The sequence below is a fragment of the Lissotriton vulgaris genome, chromosome 6 (genome assembly GCF_964263255.1).
Source record: "Lissotriton vulgaris chromosome 6, aLisVul1.2, whole genome shotgun sequence".
NCBI classification, from domain to species: Eukaryota; Metazoa; Chordata; class Amphibia; order Caudata; family Salamandridae; genus Lissotriton; species Lissotriton vulgaris.
This window is the reverse complement of record NC_141694.1, coordinates 541664890-541681592: the sequence shown is the minus strand read 5'-3', so window position 1 is coordinate 541681592 and position 16703 is coordinate 541664890. Positions and strand designations below refer to the sequence as shown.

Sequence of the window (16703 nt, the reverse complement as noted above, 5' to 3'; positions counted from 1 at the left end):
GACTAATGGGATATTGTTGTGAAAAGAAACTTTAAGAATTTTCTTTTCTGAAACTATATAATAGACTTTTGAAATAGATGGATTGATAAACAGACAGACAGATAGACAGATAGACAGACAGATAGACAGACAGACAGACAGACAGACAGACAGACAGATAGATAGATAGATAGATAGATAGATAGATAGATAGATAGATAGATAGATAGATAGATAGATAGATAGATAGATAGATAGATAGATAGATAGATAGATAGATAGATAGATAGATAGATAGATAGATAGAGATAGAGAGATAGATAGATGGATCGATAGCTAGATATATAGCCTTTGTCCTTTCTATAAGATCCCAGAGCAGCTTAAAGACTGTGAATACAACTAGCAAGATGTGCACTGGTTTAAGTAGGCAGACGCTGAGATACTCAAGAACCCATAACAATACCTTACCCTTGAAATGCAACCACTTAAGGCAGATGAAAAGTCTTTGGCGCTCCCAGTCCTTGGACATAAAAACACCTTTTCAGATAAAGAACAATTACATTGCTCGTGTGTAGTGTTAACATATAGCAATGATTTAATCAGAGAGTTTGAATGGTTCACTGTCCATCTGTCCTTTTATCATTCATTACATGATAAAATCAATTGAAGATGATACAGACAAGCTGCAAACATGCAGCAGTTTCTTTAATATTAAGTTCCCCGTAGAACTTCTCCACACTCCTTGTTGTGGTGGATTGTTCACAGAGCGGACAAGCCACAGCAGTAAGCTTTACCTTATTTACCACAAATTCGTTTTCCACTACTGGGAGGCCCACCTCTTCTATAGGATAACATTGGGTTCCCTTACTACATGCAGTAAGATATAACTTTTGTTTGGGAACAGATGGAAATATCACGTTTAGTGTCTAAAGAATTCTAATTTAAAATCCTCCTCAATGGCTACTTAAAGAAAGTTGGCATTTTCTGGTCCTACAGCCTGTATCCTGGGCCAGATGACTAAGTGTTTTTAACAGTTGGCTTTGTGTAACACAAAGGAGGAATAGGCGTTGGCTGGATGAGCCATCCTGGCATGATGGGAGGGACGGCCCGTGTTCAGCCACATTTACATTTCAATGGAGCTGCCTCACCACCAACACAAAGTACTTCACACTAGCCTTTTGGAACCCCATGCCCAGTTGAGCAATGAAAGGGAAAAAAGAAGATTTCAGAACAATTTGTAGGGGAAAAAACTCCAGAAGTTTCTTCCACTTCAAAGCTGGCACTGAGTATCTAAATAGGACCCACAGACCTACTCTTCAACACACTTCAGGGCCTGTGAAGACCTCTCAGAGGACTGTTCTGCTGTCTTATGCCTGTTGCATACTTCAGAGGATTGCCCTGCAGCCTCAAGAGGACTGCCCTGCTGCTTGAGACCTGCTTTTCTGCTTGAAACCAAGACTACCAGAGTGACTCCAAGGGTTAGTTTGCTGGCCTCCTGTTCAGAGCTACAGGTACACAAAAATCTCCAACATCTTCCAAAGTGCACCTTGAACCTGCCTCAAGTGAGTAATGAATATCCAAGTGCTGCCCGTTAGTCCTGGAATATGAAAGTGGGGCTAAAGGTGCCCAACCAGTCAAAATCCCAAACTTAGGATATGCACATTGTATGCCAAAAAGTGCTCTTAAAACATAGATGAGACCGAGACCTACCTTCTCGCCAATCTGCCAAGGTGCATCATACATGTCATTTAGCCTGACATGTTAGCAACTCCCGCTATATTCTTCTCTCAGCAGAAAATCCTGTCCAGCGGCTCTTCTCTGGAAGGGTATCAGGCCTCCTGGAGCCCTAGCAGGATGCAGCCTGGAGCTTCATCCCGCTGGAGGTTTTTGACTTCCAAAAAAGTGACAAAGCAAGAACGCATAAATCGTCACTACACCTTCATTCAGAATCTCCCAGATGACGATGCCTCCTGGACTCTGCTAGCTTCCAATCCCCACTGAACCGTACTTTCTCAGACATGTTTCTTTAAAATTTCTTCTACGTCCGAAGGTAAGCTGAGACCAAGCCCAATCTACTTCTTGTATCTGAACGATGCTCCATTGCAGTCAGCTAGAATTCTTTACTTTATCCAGGTCTCACGCAACTAGATGTCCACAGTTGGTGTGTTGATCTTTTAGGCGCTAGATTGCACTAAAAACTTTCAAAATTTATAACTCCCGTTCTACTGATTGGATTTTTGTAGTTTTGGTGTCAAATGATTAATTAAAATGTACTCTCTTGTTCGAAACTAGTGTAGGATTTTTCTTGTGTTATGTTGTCACTGTATTGTTGTTTGTGTGCTGCATATATACTTTACACACTGCCTCTAAGTTAGGCTGACTGATGTTTGTGTCAAGCTATCAGAGGGTTAAGCAAAGTTAATTTTGTGACTTTTGTGGTTCACTTGACAGGGATTGTGGCTATGCTTGAGAAGGGCTCATACTCCCCTCAACCAACAATCCAATTACTCATAGTAGCTATTTGCCATAAATACATGGGGCCCCAATATCACCTAATGAGTCATTCTACACAACTCCAACGTGAGAGTTAACTGTCTATTTGCTATAGGTGGAGACCACGTACGAAAATGTGTGCTACATCTTTCTATTTTTCCAGTAATGGATATAAAAAAAAATAAGTTTGCTAATGCACAAATAAGGTAAAGCTTACTGCTGTGGCTTGTCCGCTCTGTGAACAATCCACTACAATAAGGAGAATAAGGAGAGGAAAGTTGAAGGATGATATATATGGAACTGTGGTTTTTCTTCCTACGTGTTTGAGATTTCCCAAAATACTTCCTAAAGGTGACTTTTGTTAAAACTCTTGTTGCAATTCTAATGGTCATCCAGACTTTTAAAATAAGAGCTTTGAAAAGGTTACATGGCTATCTTCTTCTCTCTAATGTGGTTCTATGGCAACCATAGATGTGCTGAAAATCTGAGTATTTGTTTCTGATATTATATTTAATATTGTTGTTTATGTTATTATTTGAAAATTTTTAACATGCACAAATACTCATTAGGCTGTCTGGCATTGTGGAAAAACATATGTCATGAGTAGAAATAAAATTGAGCAATCTAGTAAACAACCAAGTTTTCAGTTGTCATTGAAACTCAAATGATTGGTGACAGTACAGTGTTAAAGTTCCAATGATTTACAGCATTTTATTGCCTGAAAAGAAAAAGAACATCCACCCTGATAACATTTATGATTCTTAGGAACGATGAGACGACTGGTTGTAGAAGATCTGAGCGATCTTTGAGGAACATACAAAACAAGAACAGAAGTGAAATATTAACATCTTTTTGTTACATTTGGAATAAAGCTTGAAACATTGAGAGAACATATTTGAACCAGGTGTTGTTGAATGGTTGCATAGATTGATGCTGTGGTGGCGCTGAGTGATGTGATGGCGAATGAGTGATGCTGTGGCGTTCAGTGATGCTGTGGTAGCACATAGTGATGTTGTGGGGCCCCTGAGTGATGCTGTCGTGGTGTGGAGTGATGCTGTATGCTACGGTATGTTTTGTTTTTGTTAGACGGGGAACCTGAGGGTTGGCCGAGCAAGTGGGAGAGGCCTCCTGGCGAGGGTCCTCTCCTTAGATCGTACGGACGAGCAACCACCCCCCCACAGATGGACGCCACACAAAGATAGGTTCTCAGTACTTTTATAGGTATTCTTAGGCAGGGTATTCTTAACGATACAGAAGGAACAGGATATTGGGATCCCTTCAATTCTAGTCTCTGTGGGAAGGGGGTAGCGGGACAGTCTCGGTACCGGCCTGGTACGGGGATATCTGGCGTACAGCTCTCAATCCTCGAGCTAGATGGTTCTCTGGTAGGGGCCGCGGCAGCGCCAGCAGGACTCCAAAGGATGTTTCACGAAGACGGGCAGCGGCAGCGCCAGCAGGCCTTCAAGGATGGTTCACGAAGATGAGCCGCGGCAGTGCCAGCAGGCCTTCAAGGATAGTTCACGAAGATGAGCCGCGGCAGCGCCAGCAGGACTCCAAAGGATGTTTCACGAAGACGGGCCGCAGCAGCGCCAGCAGGCCTTCAAGGACGGTTCACGAAGATGAGCCGCGGCAGCGCCAGCAGGCCTTCAAGGATAGTTCACAAAGAGGGGCCGCGGCAGCGCCAGCAGGCCTCCAAGGATGAGTTCGTCTCGGTGTCTCTCGACTCCAGGATACAACTGCCTTCCTGCTCTGGAGCTGCCCCAGTTATAGGTGTGGCGCCCTTTGATGTCCAGACCCTCGCACTTGGAGGTCGGGGGGTCCGGGATGAGGGAGTCCAGACACCCAGCGGGGGGGTGGAGCCCGCGCCCAGGGAGGCCGGGGACGATCGAAACCAGGCGGATGGGGGCCCATTGAAACTCTTTCTCCCATTGACTCGCCAAGTGGTCTCTTTTATCCCCTGGGTGGATGGTGGTGCCTCGATGTCGGGGCTTGGCTGGGCCGGAGGCTGAGGTCGACACGAGGCCACGGGGCCTGGTTGTGGAGGGTCCAAGATGGCGGCTGGGCTGGAGACGGTGGTTCGGGAAAGGGCCAAGGCCAGCCGAGAGGGTTGCGGATATGAGTCTGAGTTCCGTCGAGGAAGAGCTAGGGGGTGGCCCGGAGGGGCAGAATGTGCGGCTCTTGTCCGGGGAACAGGGGTAGCGGTAGTCCGGGACCCGCCATGCGGGAGGGGTCGGACCACGCCACGAGGCCGGGTCCAACATGCGTCCCCCCCAGCTGAAGGCAGGGAGAGTCACCCATCCTCTTAGGTAATCTCCTCGCCGAGGCGGAAGAAGCGGGACAGGCCGTCTGCATTGGCGTGGTCGTGGCCTGGGCGATGCTCCACAGTGAAGTCCATCCCTTGCAGGGAGATGGACCAACGCAACAGCTTCGGGTTTTCTCCTAGCATCTGCATCAGCCATTGCAGAGGCCGGTGGTCTGTTTGCACCCGGAAGTGGGTACCGAAGAGATAGGGCCGGAGCTTCTTGAGGGCCCACACCACGGCGAAGGCCTCTCGCTCTATGGTGCTCCAGCGCTGTTCTCGGGCCAGCAGACGTCGGCTGATGAAGGCTACTGGCTGGTCAACTCCCTCTGCATTGATTTGGGAGAGAACGGCTCCGACGCCGTGATAGGAGGCATCGGTCTGTACTATGAATTCCCGGCTGTAGTCGGGGGCTTGGAGCACTGGTGCGGTGAACATTGCTGTCTTGAGGGTCTCAAAGGCGACCTGACACTCAGGGGTCCAGTGTACCTTCGGTGGGTGCTTCTTGGACGTGAGTTCTGTGAGGGGCCCCAAAATGCTGCCATAGTCTTTCACGAAGCGCCGGTAGTATCCGGTGAGCCCCAGGAAGGCTCTGACCTCCGTTTGGGTGACCGGAGGTTCCCAGGCCCAGATGGCGGCGATCTTGGGTTGGAGGGGGGCCACCTGGCCACTTCCCACCTGGTGCCCCAGGTAGGTCACGGACCCTTGGCCGATTTGGCACTTGCTGGCCTTGATTGTTAGTCCGGCCCGCCGGAGGGCGGCCAAGACCTCCCGGAGGTGTTGGAGGTGTTCGGCCCAGTGGAGACTGTACACTGCAATATCGTCCAGGTAGGCGGCGCTGAACTCCTCAAGCCCCGCCAGCACCGTGTTCATGAGTGTCTGGAACGTGGCGGGGGCGTTTTTCATCCCGAAGGGCATCACCTTGAAGTGGTAGTGGCCATCCGGGGTGGAGAAGGCGGATCGCTCCTGGGCGCCCGGGGTGAGGCCGATCTGCCAGTAGCCCGCAGTTAGGTCGAAGGTGCTCAGGTAGCGGGCGGCCCCCAGGCGGTCGATCAGCTCATCAGCCCGAGGGATGGGGTGAGCGTCTGTTCGGGTGACGGCGTTCAAGCCCCGGTAGTCCACACAAAATCTGAGTTCGGGGGCGACGCCAGGGGAGGCGGCCTTGGGGACCAGCACGACCGGGCTGGCCCAGGGGCTGTCGGAGGGCTCGATCACTCCCAGAGCCAGCATCTTGGATACTTCCGACTGGATGCAGGCTCGTACTCGATCGGGCACTCGGTAGGCCCTGTGCCGGATAGGGGGGCTATCCCCGGTGTCGACATCGTGGAGGCACCAGGGAGTGACCCCAGGGGTGAGGGAGAACAGGTCGGCAAATTGCTGTAGCAAGTCTTGGCAGCTTTGGCGTTGTGCTGGGATCAGGGCGGAAGAGAGGTGGACTCCTTCCACGGAGCCGTCTTTTTCGAGGGTCTTCAGGAGGTCGGGGAGGGGCTCGGAGTCCTCTTCAGCCCCACTGTCGGTAGCCATCAGGAGGCTAAGTTCTGAGCGCACAAAGTGAGGCTTAAGTCGGTTGGCATGGAGGACCCGGAGGGGGTTCCTGGGGGACTCCAGGTCCACCAGGTAGGTGACGGGGCCCTTGCGCTCCACCACCTTGTAGGGTCCTGTCCATTTGTCCTGGAGGGCGCAAGGTTCGACCGGGGACATGCCCAGACCTGTTGTCCCGACTCGAACTCAATGGACGAGGCGTTTTGATCGTACCAGCGTTTCATGTCCTCTTGGCTGGCTTCGAGGTTGGCCTTGGCAAGTTCCCTGAACCGCCGAGTCTGGTTCTGGAGGGTCAAGAGGTACCTGTACACATCAGGAGGAGTATTCTGGGGGGTCACCTCCCATCCCTCTTTGACTAGACTTAGGGGACCTCGGACCGGGTGCCCATACAATAGCTCGAAAGGGCTGAATCCCAGGGACTTCTGTGGGACCTCCCGGTAGGCAAACAGGAGGCAGGGCAGCAACACGTCCCATTGGCGTCGTAAGGGCTCCTCCAGGCCCATGATCATACCCTTGAGGGTGCGATTGAAGCGTTCCACTAGTCCGTTCCCTTGCGGGTGGTAGGGGGTCGTAAATTTGTAGGTGACCCCGCACTGTTGCCATAAGGACTTCATGTATCGGGAGATGAAGTTCGTGCCCCGGTCACTGACGACTTCTCGGGTGAAGCCCACCCGCGAGAAGATCCCCATCAGGGCTCGGCCCACCACGGGCGCTGTCACGGTCCGGAGAGGTATGGCTTCGGGATAGCGGGTGGCATGGTCCACCAGGACGAGTATGAACCGGTGACCTTGCGCTGTCCGGGGCTCCAGGGGCCCCACAATGTCAATCCCCACCCGTTCAAAAGGAAGGTTGACGATGGGGAAGGGTTGCAGGGGGACTTTTAGTTTTCGGCGGCTCTTCTCGCTGGCCTGGCAGGTGGGGCAGGCTCGGCAGTGGTTGATCACATCGTTCCTCATTTTAGGCCAGTAGGAATGGGTCACCAGGCGGCTGTAAGTTTTGTCCTGCCCCAGGTGCCCAGCGAGAGGTACATCATGAGCCAGGTTCAGGAGGAAGTCTCTGAATCGGAGTGGGACTACCAGCACCCGGCTGGCCCCTAGCTCGGCAATCTTCTGTTTGCTGTAGAGAAGCTCATTGTCCCAATAGATCCAGTGAGCTCCCGAGGCGTCCCCTGCGCTCTGGGCTGCGGCTTGCTGTTGCATCCCCTCGATGGAGGGACACGTTTTTTGTTCTTGACGGAACTGTTCTTGAGTGGGGCCACCTTCCTGGCGCCACTGGGCCAGCTCCGGAAGGTCGTGGAGGGGCTCCGATGCTTCATCGTCGGGTCCCGGTGGGCCGGCCTCGGGGGTGGTGTCTCCAGAGATGACGGGCGGTGGAGGTTCGGGCCACTCGGGTTCTTCAGTGGAGGGGATGGCGCGAGCGGCCATGGATCGGGTCGTCGCACAGACCCATTCAGGAAGGCCGAGCATCCCCAGGTGCTCTCTGCGTTCAACGGCGACCCAGGGGGAGCTCTCCAGGTCGTTCCCCAGAAGGCAGTCTACGGGGGCATCGTCTCGGACGGTCACTTTCAGCATGCCCGACACTCCTCCCCATTCGAAGGGGACGCGGGCCATCTGGCACATGCTCTCAGAGTTGTCCGCGGACCGTACTGGGCATAGTACGTTGGGCAAGATTTGATCTGGGGTCACCAGGTGGCAACGGACGGCTGTCACACTGGCACCTGTGTCGCGGAGGGCTTCGGCCCGGTGTCCATTAATGGTGACCCACTGGCTGTACTTCTGCGTGTTGGCCGGGATGGGGGCCAGCGGGACCATGTCTCTCTCTCCTAGACATACCAGGGACATGGCTGCGGGTTCCCACTCGGTCTGGTATGGCTCACAATCTTCGGCTTCCTCTTCGCCTTGTTCTTCTCCGAGGGCGACGGCAGTGATCTGGCGGTTCAGCGGACCCGTTGCATTGGCTGGCTGGTTTCGGGGACAGTTAGGGTCATTGGCGTAATGACCGGGTCGCTGGCATTTGTGGCAGACAACGTTGGAGCGGAATCCCGGCCACGTCGGAGGGCTTCCTCTTCCGGCCGGAGACGGGGGATTGCTGGCGGGGGGCACCATGGCGGTGTCCCTGCCCCGACCCTGGCCTCCTCCTCCTCCTCGCGGACGGTGGGACCCCTGGGAGGCTCGGCCTTGGTCGCCCGCCCAGTTCCGGGGGACCCGGGTGCTCTCCCATCGATCCGCTTCGATGGCGAGTTTCCGGGGCTCGGTCAGTTTGCTGTTGAGGAGATGCTGCCTTAGTTCAACGAAACAGTTATTGGAGAGGTGTTCCCACACAATGAGATCGACCAATTGTTCGTAGGTGGTGACTTGGCTGCCTTTGAACCACCCCTCTAAGGCTCTGCTAAAAAAGTTCACATATTCCACCCAGGTGGTACCGGGGATCCTTTTACAGTCTCGGAATCGCTGCCGGTACATCTCGGGTGTGAACCCATAGCGAGTGAGAAGGGCAGCTTTCATATGCTCGTAGGAGGTCATCTCAGCATCGCGGAGCTGTAGCAGGACATCTCTTCCTTCGTTGACGAATCACCCCCACAACCCGGCCCCCCAGTCTTTTCGCGGGACACGGTGGGAGGTCATGGCTACCTCGTAGGCCTTGAACCATTGCTGGATGTCGTCGTTCCGGTAGTACTCTCGGACGACATCTTTGGGAATGTGGACCTTGGTGTCCGTAGGGGGAGCGGAGCTCTGGTTCTCTGAGACGCCAAGATCCCTGTTTTATTTTCTAATTTCTAGTTCTTTTAAACCGCGCTCGTGTTCGTACGCGAGCTTCTTCTCCTCCAGCTCCCTCTGGCTTTTTTTCTCTTCCCGTTCTCCCTGTAGTCGTAAGTGTTCAAGGGCTATCTTCTTTTCTGCTAGTTTTACTTCCCCATCTAAGCGGAGTCTAGCCAGTTCCAACTCGTGGAGCCGGCTCCTCTATCGTTGTCGGGCCTCCTCGGGAGAGAGGCCCGCTCTTCTCTCCTCCTCGGGGGTTGCAACGGTTTCCGTGGTCTCGATGTTTTCGCTTTGGGGTGGGGACACTCCCGTCTCCACCCAAGATTCCAAGGCGTGCTTGAGATCGTCTTTGGTGCTTAGTCCCGTGGTAGCGATACCCAAGTCTATGCAGAATTGCTTCAATTCCTTGTGACTGTACTCTTCCAGCCGTTCCATCTGGAATTTTGCGGTTGTTCCGATCACTTTCGTCGACATGGTTGCTGTGTGTTTGTAGTGGGGCGAGTTTCTCTCCGTACGATTTGCGTCGGCTCGAATCGCGCCGCTGGCCACCAATGTTAGACGGGGAACCTGAGGGTCGGCCGAGCAAGGGGGAGAGGACTCCTGGCGAGGGTCCTCTCCTCAGATCGTACGGACGAGCAACCACCCCCCCACAGATGGACGCCACACAAAGATAGGTTCTCAATACTTTTATAGGTATTCTTAGGCAGGTTATTCTTAACGATACAGAAGGAACAGGATATTGGGATCCCTTCAATTCTAGTCTCTGTGGGAAGGGGGTAGCGGGACAGTCTCGGTACCGGCCTGGTACGGGGATATCTGGCGTACAGCTCTCAATCCTCGAGCTGGATGGTTCTCTGGTAGGGGCCGCGGCAGTGCCAGCTGGCCTTCAGGGATGGTTCACGAAGATGAGCCGCGGCAGCGCCAGCAGGACTCCAAAGGATGTTTCATGAAGACGGGCCGCGGCAGCGCCAGCAGGCCTTCAAGGATGGTTCACGAAGATGAGCCGTGGCAGCGCCAGCAGGCCTTCAAGGATAGTTCACGAAGATGAGCCGCGGCAGCGCCAGCAGGACTCCAAAGGATGTTTCACGATGACGGGCCGCGGCAGCACCAGCAGGCCTTCAAGGATGGTTCACGAAGATGAGCCGCGGCAGCGCCAACAGGCCTTCAAGGATAGTTCACAAAGAGGGGCCGCAGCAGCGCCAGCAGGCCTCCAAGGATGAGTTCGTCTCGGTGTCTCTCGACTCCAGGATACAACTGCCTTCCTGCTCTGGAGCTGCCCCAGTTATAGGTCTGGCGCCCTTTGATGTCCGGACCCTCGCACTTGGAGGTCGGGGGGTCCGGGATGAGGGAGTCCAGACACCCAGCGGGGGGGTGGAGCCCGCGCCCAGGGAGGCCGGGGGCGATCGAAACCAGACGGATGGGGGCCCATTGAAACTCTTTCTCCCATTGACTCACCAAGTGGTCTCTTTTATCCCCTGGGTGGATGGTAGTGCCTCGATGTCGGGGCTTGGCTGGGCCGGAGGCTGAGGTCGACACGAGGCCTCGGGGCCTGGTCGTGGAGGGTCCAAGATGGCGGCTGGGCCGGAGACGGTGGTTCGGGAAAGGGCCTGGGCCAGCCGAGAGGGTTGCGGATATGAGTCTGAGTTCCGTCGGGGAAGAGCTGGGGAGTGGCCCGGAGGGGCGGAAGGTGCGGCTCTTGTCCGGGGAACAGGGGTAGCGGTAGTCCGGGACCCGCCATGCGGGAGGGGTCGGACCACGGCACGAGGCCGGGTCCAACAGTTTTGCTACCCTATGTTTTGTTTTCTTATGCTATGCTATGTTTTGCTATCCTATGCTTTGATTTGCTATGTTATGCTATGCTGTGTTTTGTTATGCTATGCTATGTTTTGTTATGCTATGCTATGCTTTGTTATGTTATGCTATGTTTTGTTATGCTATGCTTTGTTTTGTTAAGCTATGCTATGTTTTGTTGTGTTTTGCTATGTTTTGTTATGTTATGCTATGTTTTGTTATGCTATGCTATGTTTTGTTTTGCTATCCTATGCTTTGTTTTGTTATGCTATGCTATGTTTAGTTTTGCTATCCTATGCTTTGTTTTTTTATGCTATGCTATGTTTTGTTGTGTTTGGTATGCTATGTTTGCTATGCTATTATATGTTTTGTTTTGCTATGCTATGTTTTGTTGTGTTTTGCTATGTTTTGTTATGTTATGCTATGTTTTATTATGCTATGCTATGTTTTGTTTTGCTATCCTATGCTTTGTTTTTTTATGCTATGCTATGTTTAGTTTTGCTATCCTATGCTTTGTTTTTTATGCTATGCTATGTTTTGTTGTTTTTGTTATGCTATGCTATGTTTTGTTGTGTTTTGCTATGCTATGCTTTGTTATGCTATGCTATGTTTTGTTATGCTAGGCTATGTTTTGTTATGCTATGCTATGTTTTGTTGTGTTTTATTATGCCATGCTTTGTTTTGCTATGCTATGTTTTGTTATGCTATGTTGAGTTATGCTATGCTATGCTTTGTTATACTATGTTTTGTTATGCTATGCTAAGCTTTGTTTTGTTATGCTATGCTATGTTGTGTTGTGTTTTGTTTTGTTATGCTATGCTCTGTTTTGTTGTGTTTTGTTATGCTATGCTTTGCAATGCTATGTTTTGTTATGTATGCTATGTTTTGTTGTGTTTTGTTATGCTATGCTATGTTTTTGTTGTGTTTTGCTATGTTTTGTTTTATGTTATGTTATGCTATCTTTTGTCATGTTATGCTCTGTTTTGTTCTGCTATGTTTTGTTGTGTGTTGCTATGTTATGTTTTGTTTTGTTATGCTACGTTTTGTTTTGCTATCCTATGCTTTGTTTTGTTATGCTATGCTATGTTTTTTTATGCTATGCTGGTGAGGGTGTGTGATCGTGAGTGAGGGTGAGTGAGGGTGAGTGAAGGTGTGAGGGGGTATGAGGGTGAGGGGGTGTGAGGGTGTGTGTGAGGGTGAGGGGGTGAGGGTGTGTGTGGGTGTGAGGGTGTGTGGGGTTTAAGGGGGTGAGGGGGTGTTAGGGTGAGGGTGTGTGAGGGTGAAGGGGTGTGTAAGGGTGAGAGGGTGGGTGAGGGTGGGTGAGAGGGTGAGTGAGGGTGAGGGGGTGTGAGGGTGAGGGAGTGTGAGGGGGTGTGTGAGGGGGTGAGGATGAGGGGTGTGAAGGTGAGGGGGTGTGTGAGGGTGTGAGGGTGAGGGTGGGTGAGAAGGTGTGTGAGGGTGAGAGGGTGTGTGAGGGTGAAAGTGTGTGGGAGGGTGAGAGGGTGGATGAGGGTGAGAGGGGGGTGAGGGGGGTTAGAGGGTGAGTGAGGGTGTGGGTGTGTGAGGGAGAGGGTGTGAGGGAGGGTGAGGGGATGTGAGGGTGAGGGGAGGTGAGGGTGAGGGGGTGTGAGGGTGAGAGGGTTTGTGAGGGTAAGAGGGTGTGTGAGTGTGAGAGAGTGAGTGAGGGTGTGTGAGGGTGAGGGTGTGTGAGGGTGAGGGTGAGGATGAGGTACGTGAGGGTGATGGGGTATAAGATTGAGGGTGTGTGAGCGTGATGGGATGTGAGAGTGAGCGGGTGTGAGGGTGAGGTGTGTGAGGGTGAGGATGTGAGGGTGAGAAGATGAGGGGGTGGGAGGGTGAGGGGGTGTGAGGGTGAAGGGGTGTGAGAGGGTGTGAGGGTGAGGGTGTGTGTGGGTGTGTGTGAGGGTGTGTGGGGGTATGAGGGGGTGTGAGGTTTAAGGGGGCGAGGGGGTGTGAGGGTGAGGGGGTGTGAGGGTGAGGGTGTGTGAGAATGAGGGTGTTTGTGAGGGTGAGGGTGTGAGGGTGTGTGAGGGTGAGGGGGTGTGAGGGTGAGAGGGTTTAAGGGTGAGATGGTGTGCGAGGCTGAAAGGGGGTGAGAGGGTGGGTGAGGGAGAGAGGGTGGGTGAGGGTGGGTAAGAGGGTGAGTGAGGGTGAGGGTGTGTGTGGGGGTGAGGGATAGGGGGTGTGAGGGTGAGGGTGAGAGGGTGTGTGAGGGGGAAAGTGTGTGACGGTTAGAGGGTGGGTGAGGGTGAGAGGGTGGGTGAGGGTGTGTGAGAGGGTGAGTGAGGGGGTGTGAGGGTGAGCGTGTGAGGATGAGGGGGTGTGAGGGTGATGGGGTGTGAGAGTGAGGGTGTGTGGGAGTGAGGGGGTCTGAGGGTGAGGGTGAGGAGGTGGGTGAGTGGATGAGGGGGTGTGAGGGTGAGGGGGTGTGGGGGTGTGAGGGTGTGAGGGTGAGGGTGGGTGAGAGGGTGTGTGAGGGTGAGAGGGTGTGTGAGAGTGAAAGTAATGTGTGAAGGTGAGAGGGTGGGTGAGGGTGGGGGAGGGTGAGAGGGTGGGTGAGGGTAGGTGAGAGGGTGAGTGAGGGTGAGTGGGTGTGAGGGTGAGTGGGTGTGAGGGTGAGGGGGTGTGAGGGTGAGGGGGTGTGAGGGTCAGGGTGTGAGGGAGGATGAGGGGATGTGAGGGTGAGGGGATGTGAGGGTGAGGGGGTGTGAGGGTGAGAGGGGCTGAGAGGGTGTGTGAGGGTGAGAGGGTGTGTGAGAGTGAGAGGGTGTGTTGGACAGGCCTCGTGGAAGGCCCGATCCCTCCCCGCATGCCGGGGCCCGGACCCCTGCTCCTCCTATTTACTAGACAAGAACTATCCCAGCAACCCATCGGGGCCACCCACGGCCCGTCCCCGACGGAACACCAGCTCCGGAACACCCCGGTGTCGGCTGGCCCGGGCCCCCTTCCAGAACCACAGCACCCGGCCCAGCCGCCATTTTGGACACCACACGACCAGGCCGCGTGGCCTCGGGTCGACCCCAACCCCGGGCCTGGCCAGGCCCCGACATCAAGGCACCACCATCCGCCCAGGGGGTGAAGAGACCACTTGGCAGGTCAATGGAAGGAGGCGCGGTGATGGCTCTCCTCCGCCAGGTGTTGATCGCCCCCAGCCTCCCTGAAGCGCTGGCTCCACCCCCCTGCTGGGTTTCTGGACTCCCTCATCCCGGACCTCCCGACCCCCAAGTGCGAGGGTCCGGACATCAAAGGGGGCCAGACCTATAACTGGGGCAGCTCCAAAGCAGGAAGGCAGTTGTATCCTGGAGTCGAGAGACATCGAGACAAACTCATCCTTGGAGGCCTGCTGGCGCTGCCGCGGCTCCTTCTCGTGAACCACCTTCGAAGCCTGCTGGCGCTGCCGCGGCCCTTCTCATCTTGAACCATCTTCGAAGCCTGCTGGCGCTGCCGCGGCCCTTCTCATCGTGAACCATCTTCGAAGCCTGCTGGCGCTGCCGCGGCCCTTCTCATCGTGAACCATCTTCGAAGCCTGCTGGCGCTGCCGCGGCCCTTCTCATCGTGAACCATCCTCGAAGCCTGCTGGCGCTGCCGCGGCCCTTCTCATCGTGAACCATCCTCGAAGCCTGCTGGCGCTGCCGCGGCCCTTCTCATCGTGAACCATCTTCGAAGCCTGCTGGCGCTGCCGCGGCCCATCCTTACGAACCCCTCCAGCTCGAGGATTGTGAGCTCCACCTCGTGCTGCTTCTGTACCGGATCGGTACTCAGACTGTCCCGCTACCCTTTTCCCAAGAGAGACTAGAATTGACAGGATCCTCGTATACTGGTCCTGCTGTACCGTTTATCACCTTGCCTCAAGATATATATATAAAAGTGTGCAGAACTCATCTCTGTGTGGTATCCATCTGTGGGGGGGAAGTTACCTGTCTGTACGATTACCGGAGAGGGCCCTCACCGGAGGCCTCTCCCCCTGTACTCGGCCGACCCTCCGGGTCTCCGTCTAACATTGGTGGCCAGCGGCGCGATCCGAGCCGACGCATAATCGTACAGAGAGTAACTCACCCCACGACACACAGCCACCATGACGACAAAGGAGAGTGGAACAACAGAAAAATTCCTGATGGAGAAGCTAGAAGAATACAGCCACAAGGGACTAAAACAGTTCTGTATAGAACTGGGCATTGCTACCACAGGACTGAGCACGAAAGATGACCTCAAACACGCCTTAGAGTCTTGGGTAGAGACGGAACCACCCTCACCACAAAATCAAAACCTCGAGACCACCGAAACAAGTACCGCTCTCACAGAGGAAAGAAGACCGAGCCTCTCGTCCGAAGAGGTCCGAGAACGGGAGAAGAGCCGGCTCCACGAATTGGAACTGGCTCGACTTCGCTTAGATGGAGAACTCAAATTAGCAGAACAAAAAATAACCCTAGAACACTTACGGCTCCGAGAGGAGCGAGAAGAGAAAAAGAGTCAGAGAGAGCTGGAAGAGAAAAGACTAGCCTACGAGCATGAGCGTAGCTTAAAGGAGCTCGAAATTCGACGGCAGAACAAAGACCTCGGCGTCCCCGGGCACCAGAGCCCCGCTACCCCTGCGGACCCCAAGGTCAACATCCCCAAGGATGTCGTCAGGGAATACTACCGGAACGATGATATGCAGCAGTGGTTTAAAGCCTACGAGGTAGCCATGACCTCCCACCGGATCCCGCGGAGCGACTGGGGAGCCGGGTTATGGGGGAAATTCGTCAACAAAGGGCGAGACGCCCTGCTGCAACTCCCCGACCATCAGATGACATCCTACGACCACATGAAGGCCGCCCTCCTCACTCGATATGGGCTCACGCCAGAGATGTACCGCCAGAGGTTCCGCGACTGCAAACGAATCCCGGGTACAACTTGGGTGGAGTACGTGAACTTTTTTAGCCGAGCCTTCGAGGGGTGGATCAAGGGCAGCCAGGTGACCACCTACGAGCAATTGTTCGACCTTATTGTATGGGAGCATCTCTCCAATAATTGCTTCGTCGAACTCAGGCAGCACCTCCTTGACAGTAAATTGACTGAACCTCGGAAACTCGCCATCGAAGCAGACCGATGGGAGAGCACACGAGTTCCTCGAAGCTGGCCCAGCGAACAGAACAGGGCCTCCCAAGGGCCCCACCGCCCCCGGGGGGGAGGAGGAGGCCAGGGTCGGGGCAGGGACACCGTCACGTTGCCCACCACCAGCAACACCCCGTCCCCGGCCGGAAGAGGAAGCCCTCCAATGCGACCAGGGTTCCACGCCAACGTTACCTGCCACCGATGCCAACGACCCGGCCACTACGCCAATGATCCCAACTGCCCGAAAAACCAGAGTCCCCTGCCCCGCCAGGTCGCTGCCGCCGCCCTGGGAGAAGAACCGGCCCAAGAGGACGCCGAAGAGTACGAACCATACCGGCCTGAGTGGGAACCCGCCGCCATGTCCCTGGTCTGTCTAGGGGAAAGAGACATGGTTCCGTGGGCGCCCCTCCCCGCCAACACACAGAAGTACAGCCAGTGGGTCACCATTAATGGACACCGGGCTGAAGCCCTCCGCGACACAGGGGCCAGTGTGACCGCAGTCCGCTGCCATCTGGTGACCCCTGAGCAGATCTTACCAAATGTACTTTGTCCAGTGCGGTCGGCCGACAACTCCGAAAGCCTGTGTCAGATGGCCTGCATCCCCTTCGAGTGGGGAGGGGTGTCCGGCATGCTAAAAGTGACTGCCCGCGACGATGCCCCAGTAGACTGCCTCCTGGGGAACGACCTCGAAAGTTCCCCCTGGTCCGCCGTTGAGCGAAGGGAGC

The 16703-nt window shown here is 54.2% G+C and overlaps 1 protein-coding gene across 1 annotated transcript in view; it reads right to left on the bottom strand.

Moving 5' to 3' along the window:
• Nucleotides 1–16703, bottom strand: part of LOC147707531 (dynein axonemal heavy chain 5-like) — a 1425553-nt gene that overhangs the window by 246439 nt on the left and 1162411 nt on the right. The window lies entirely within an intron of this gene.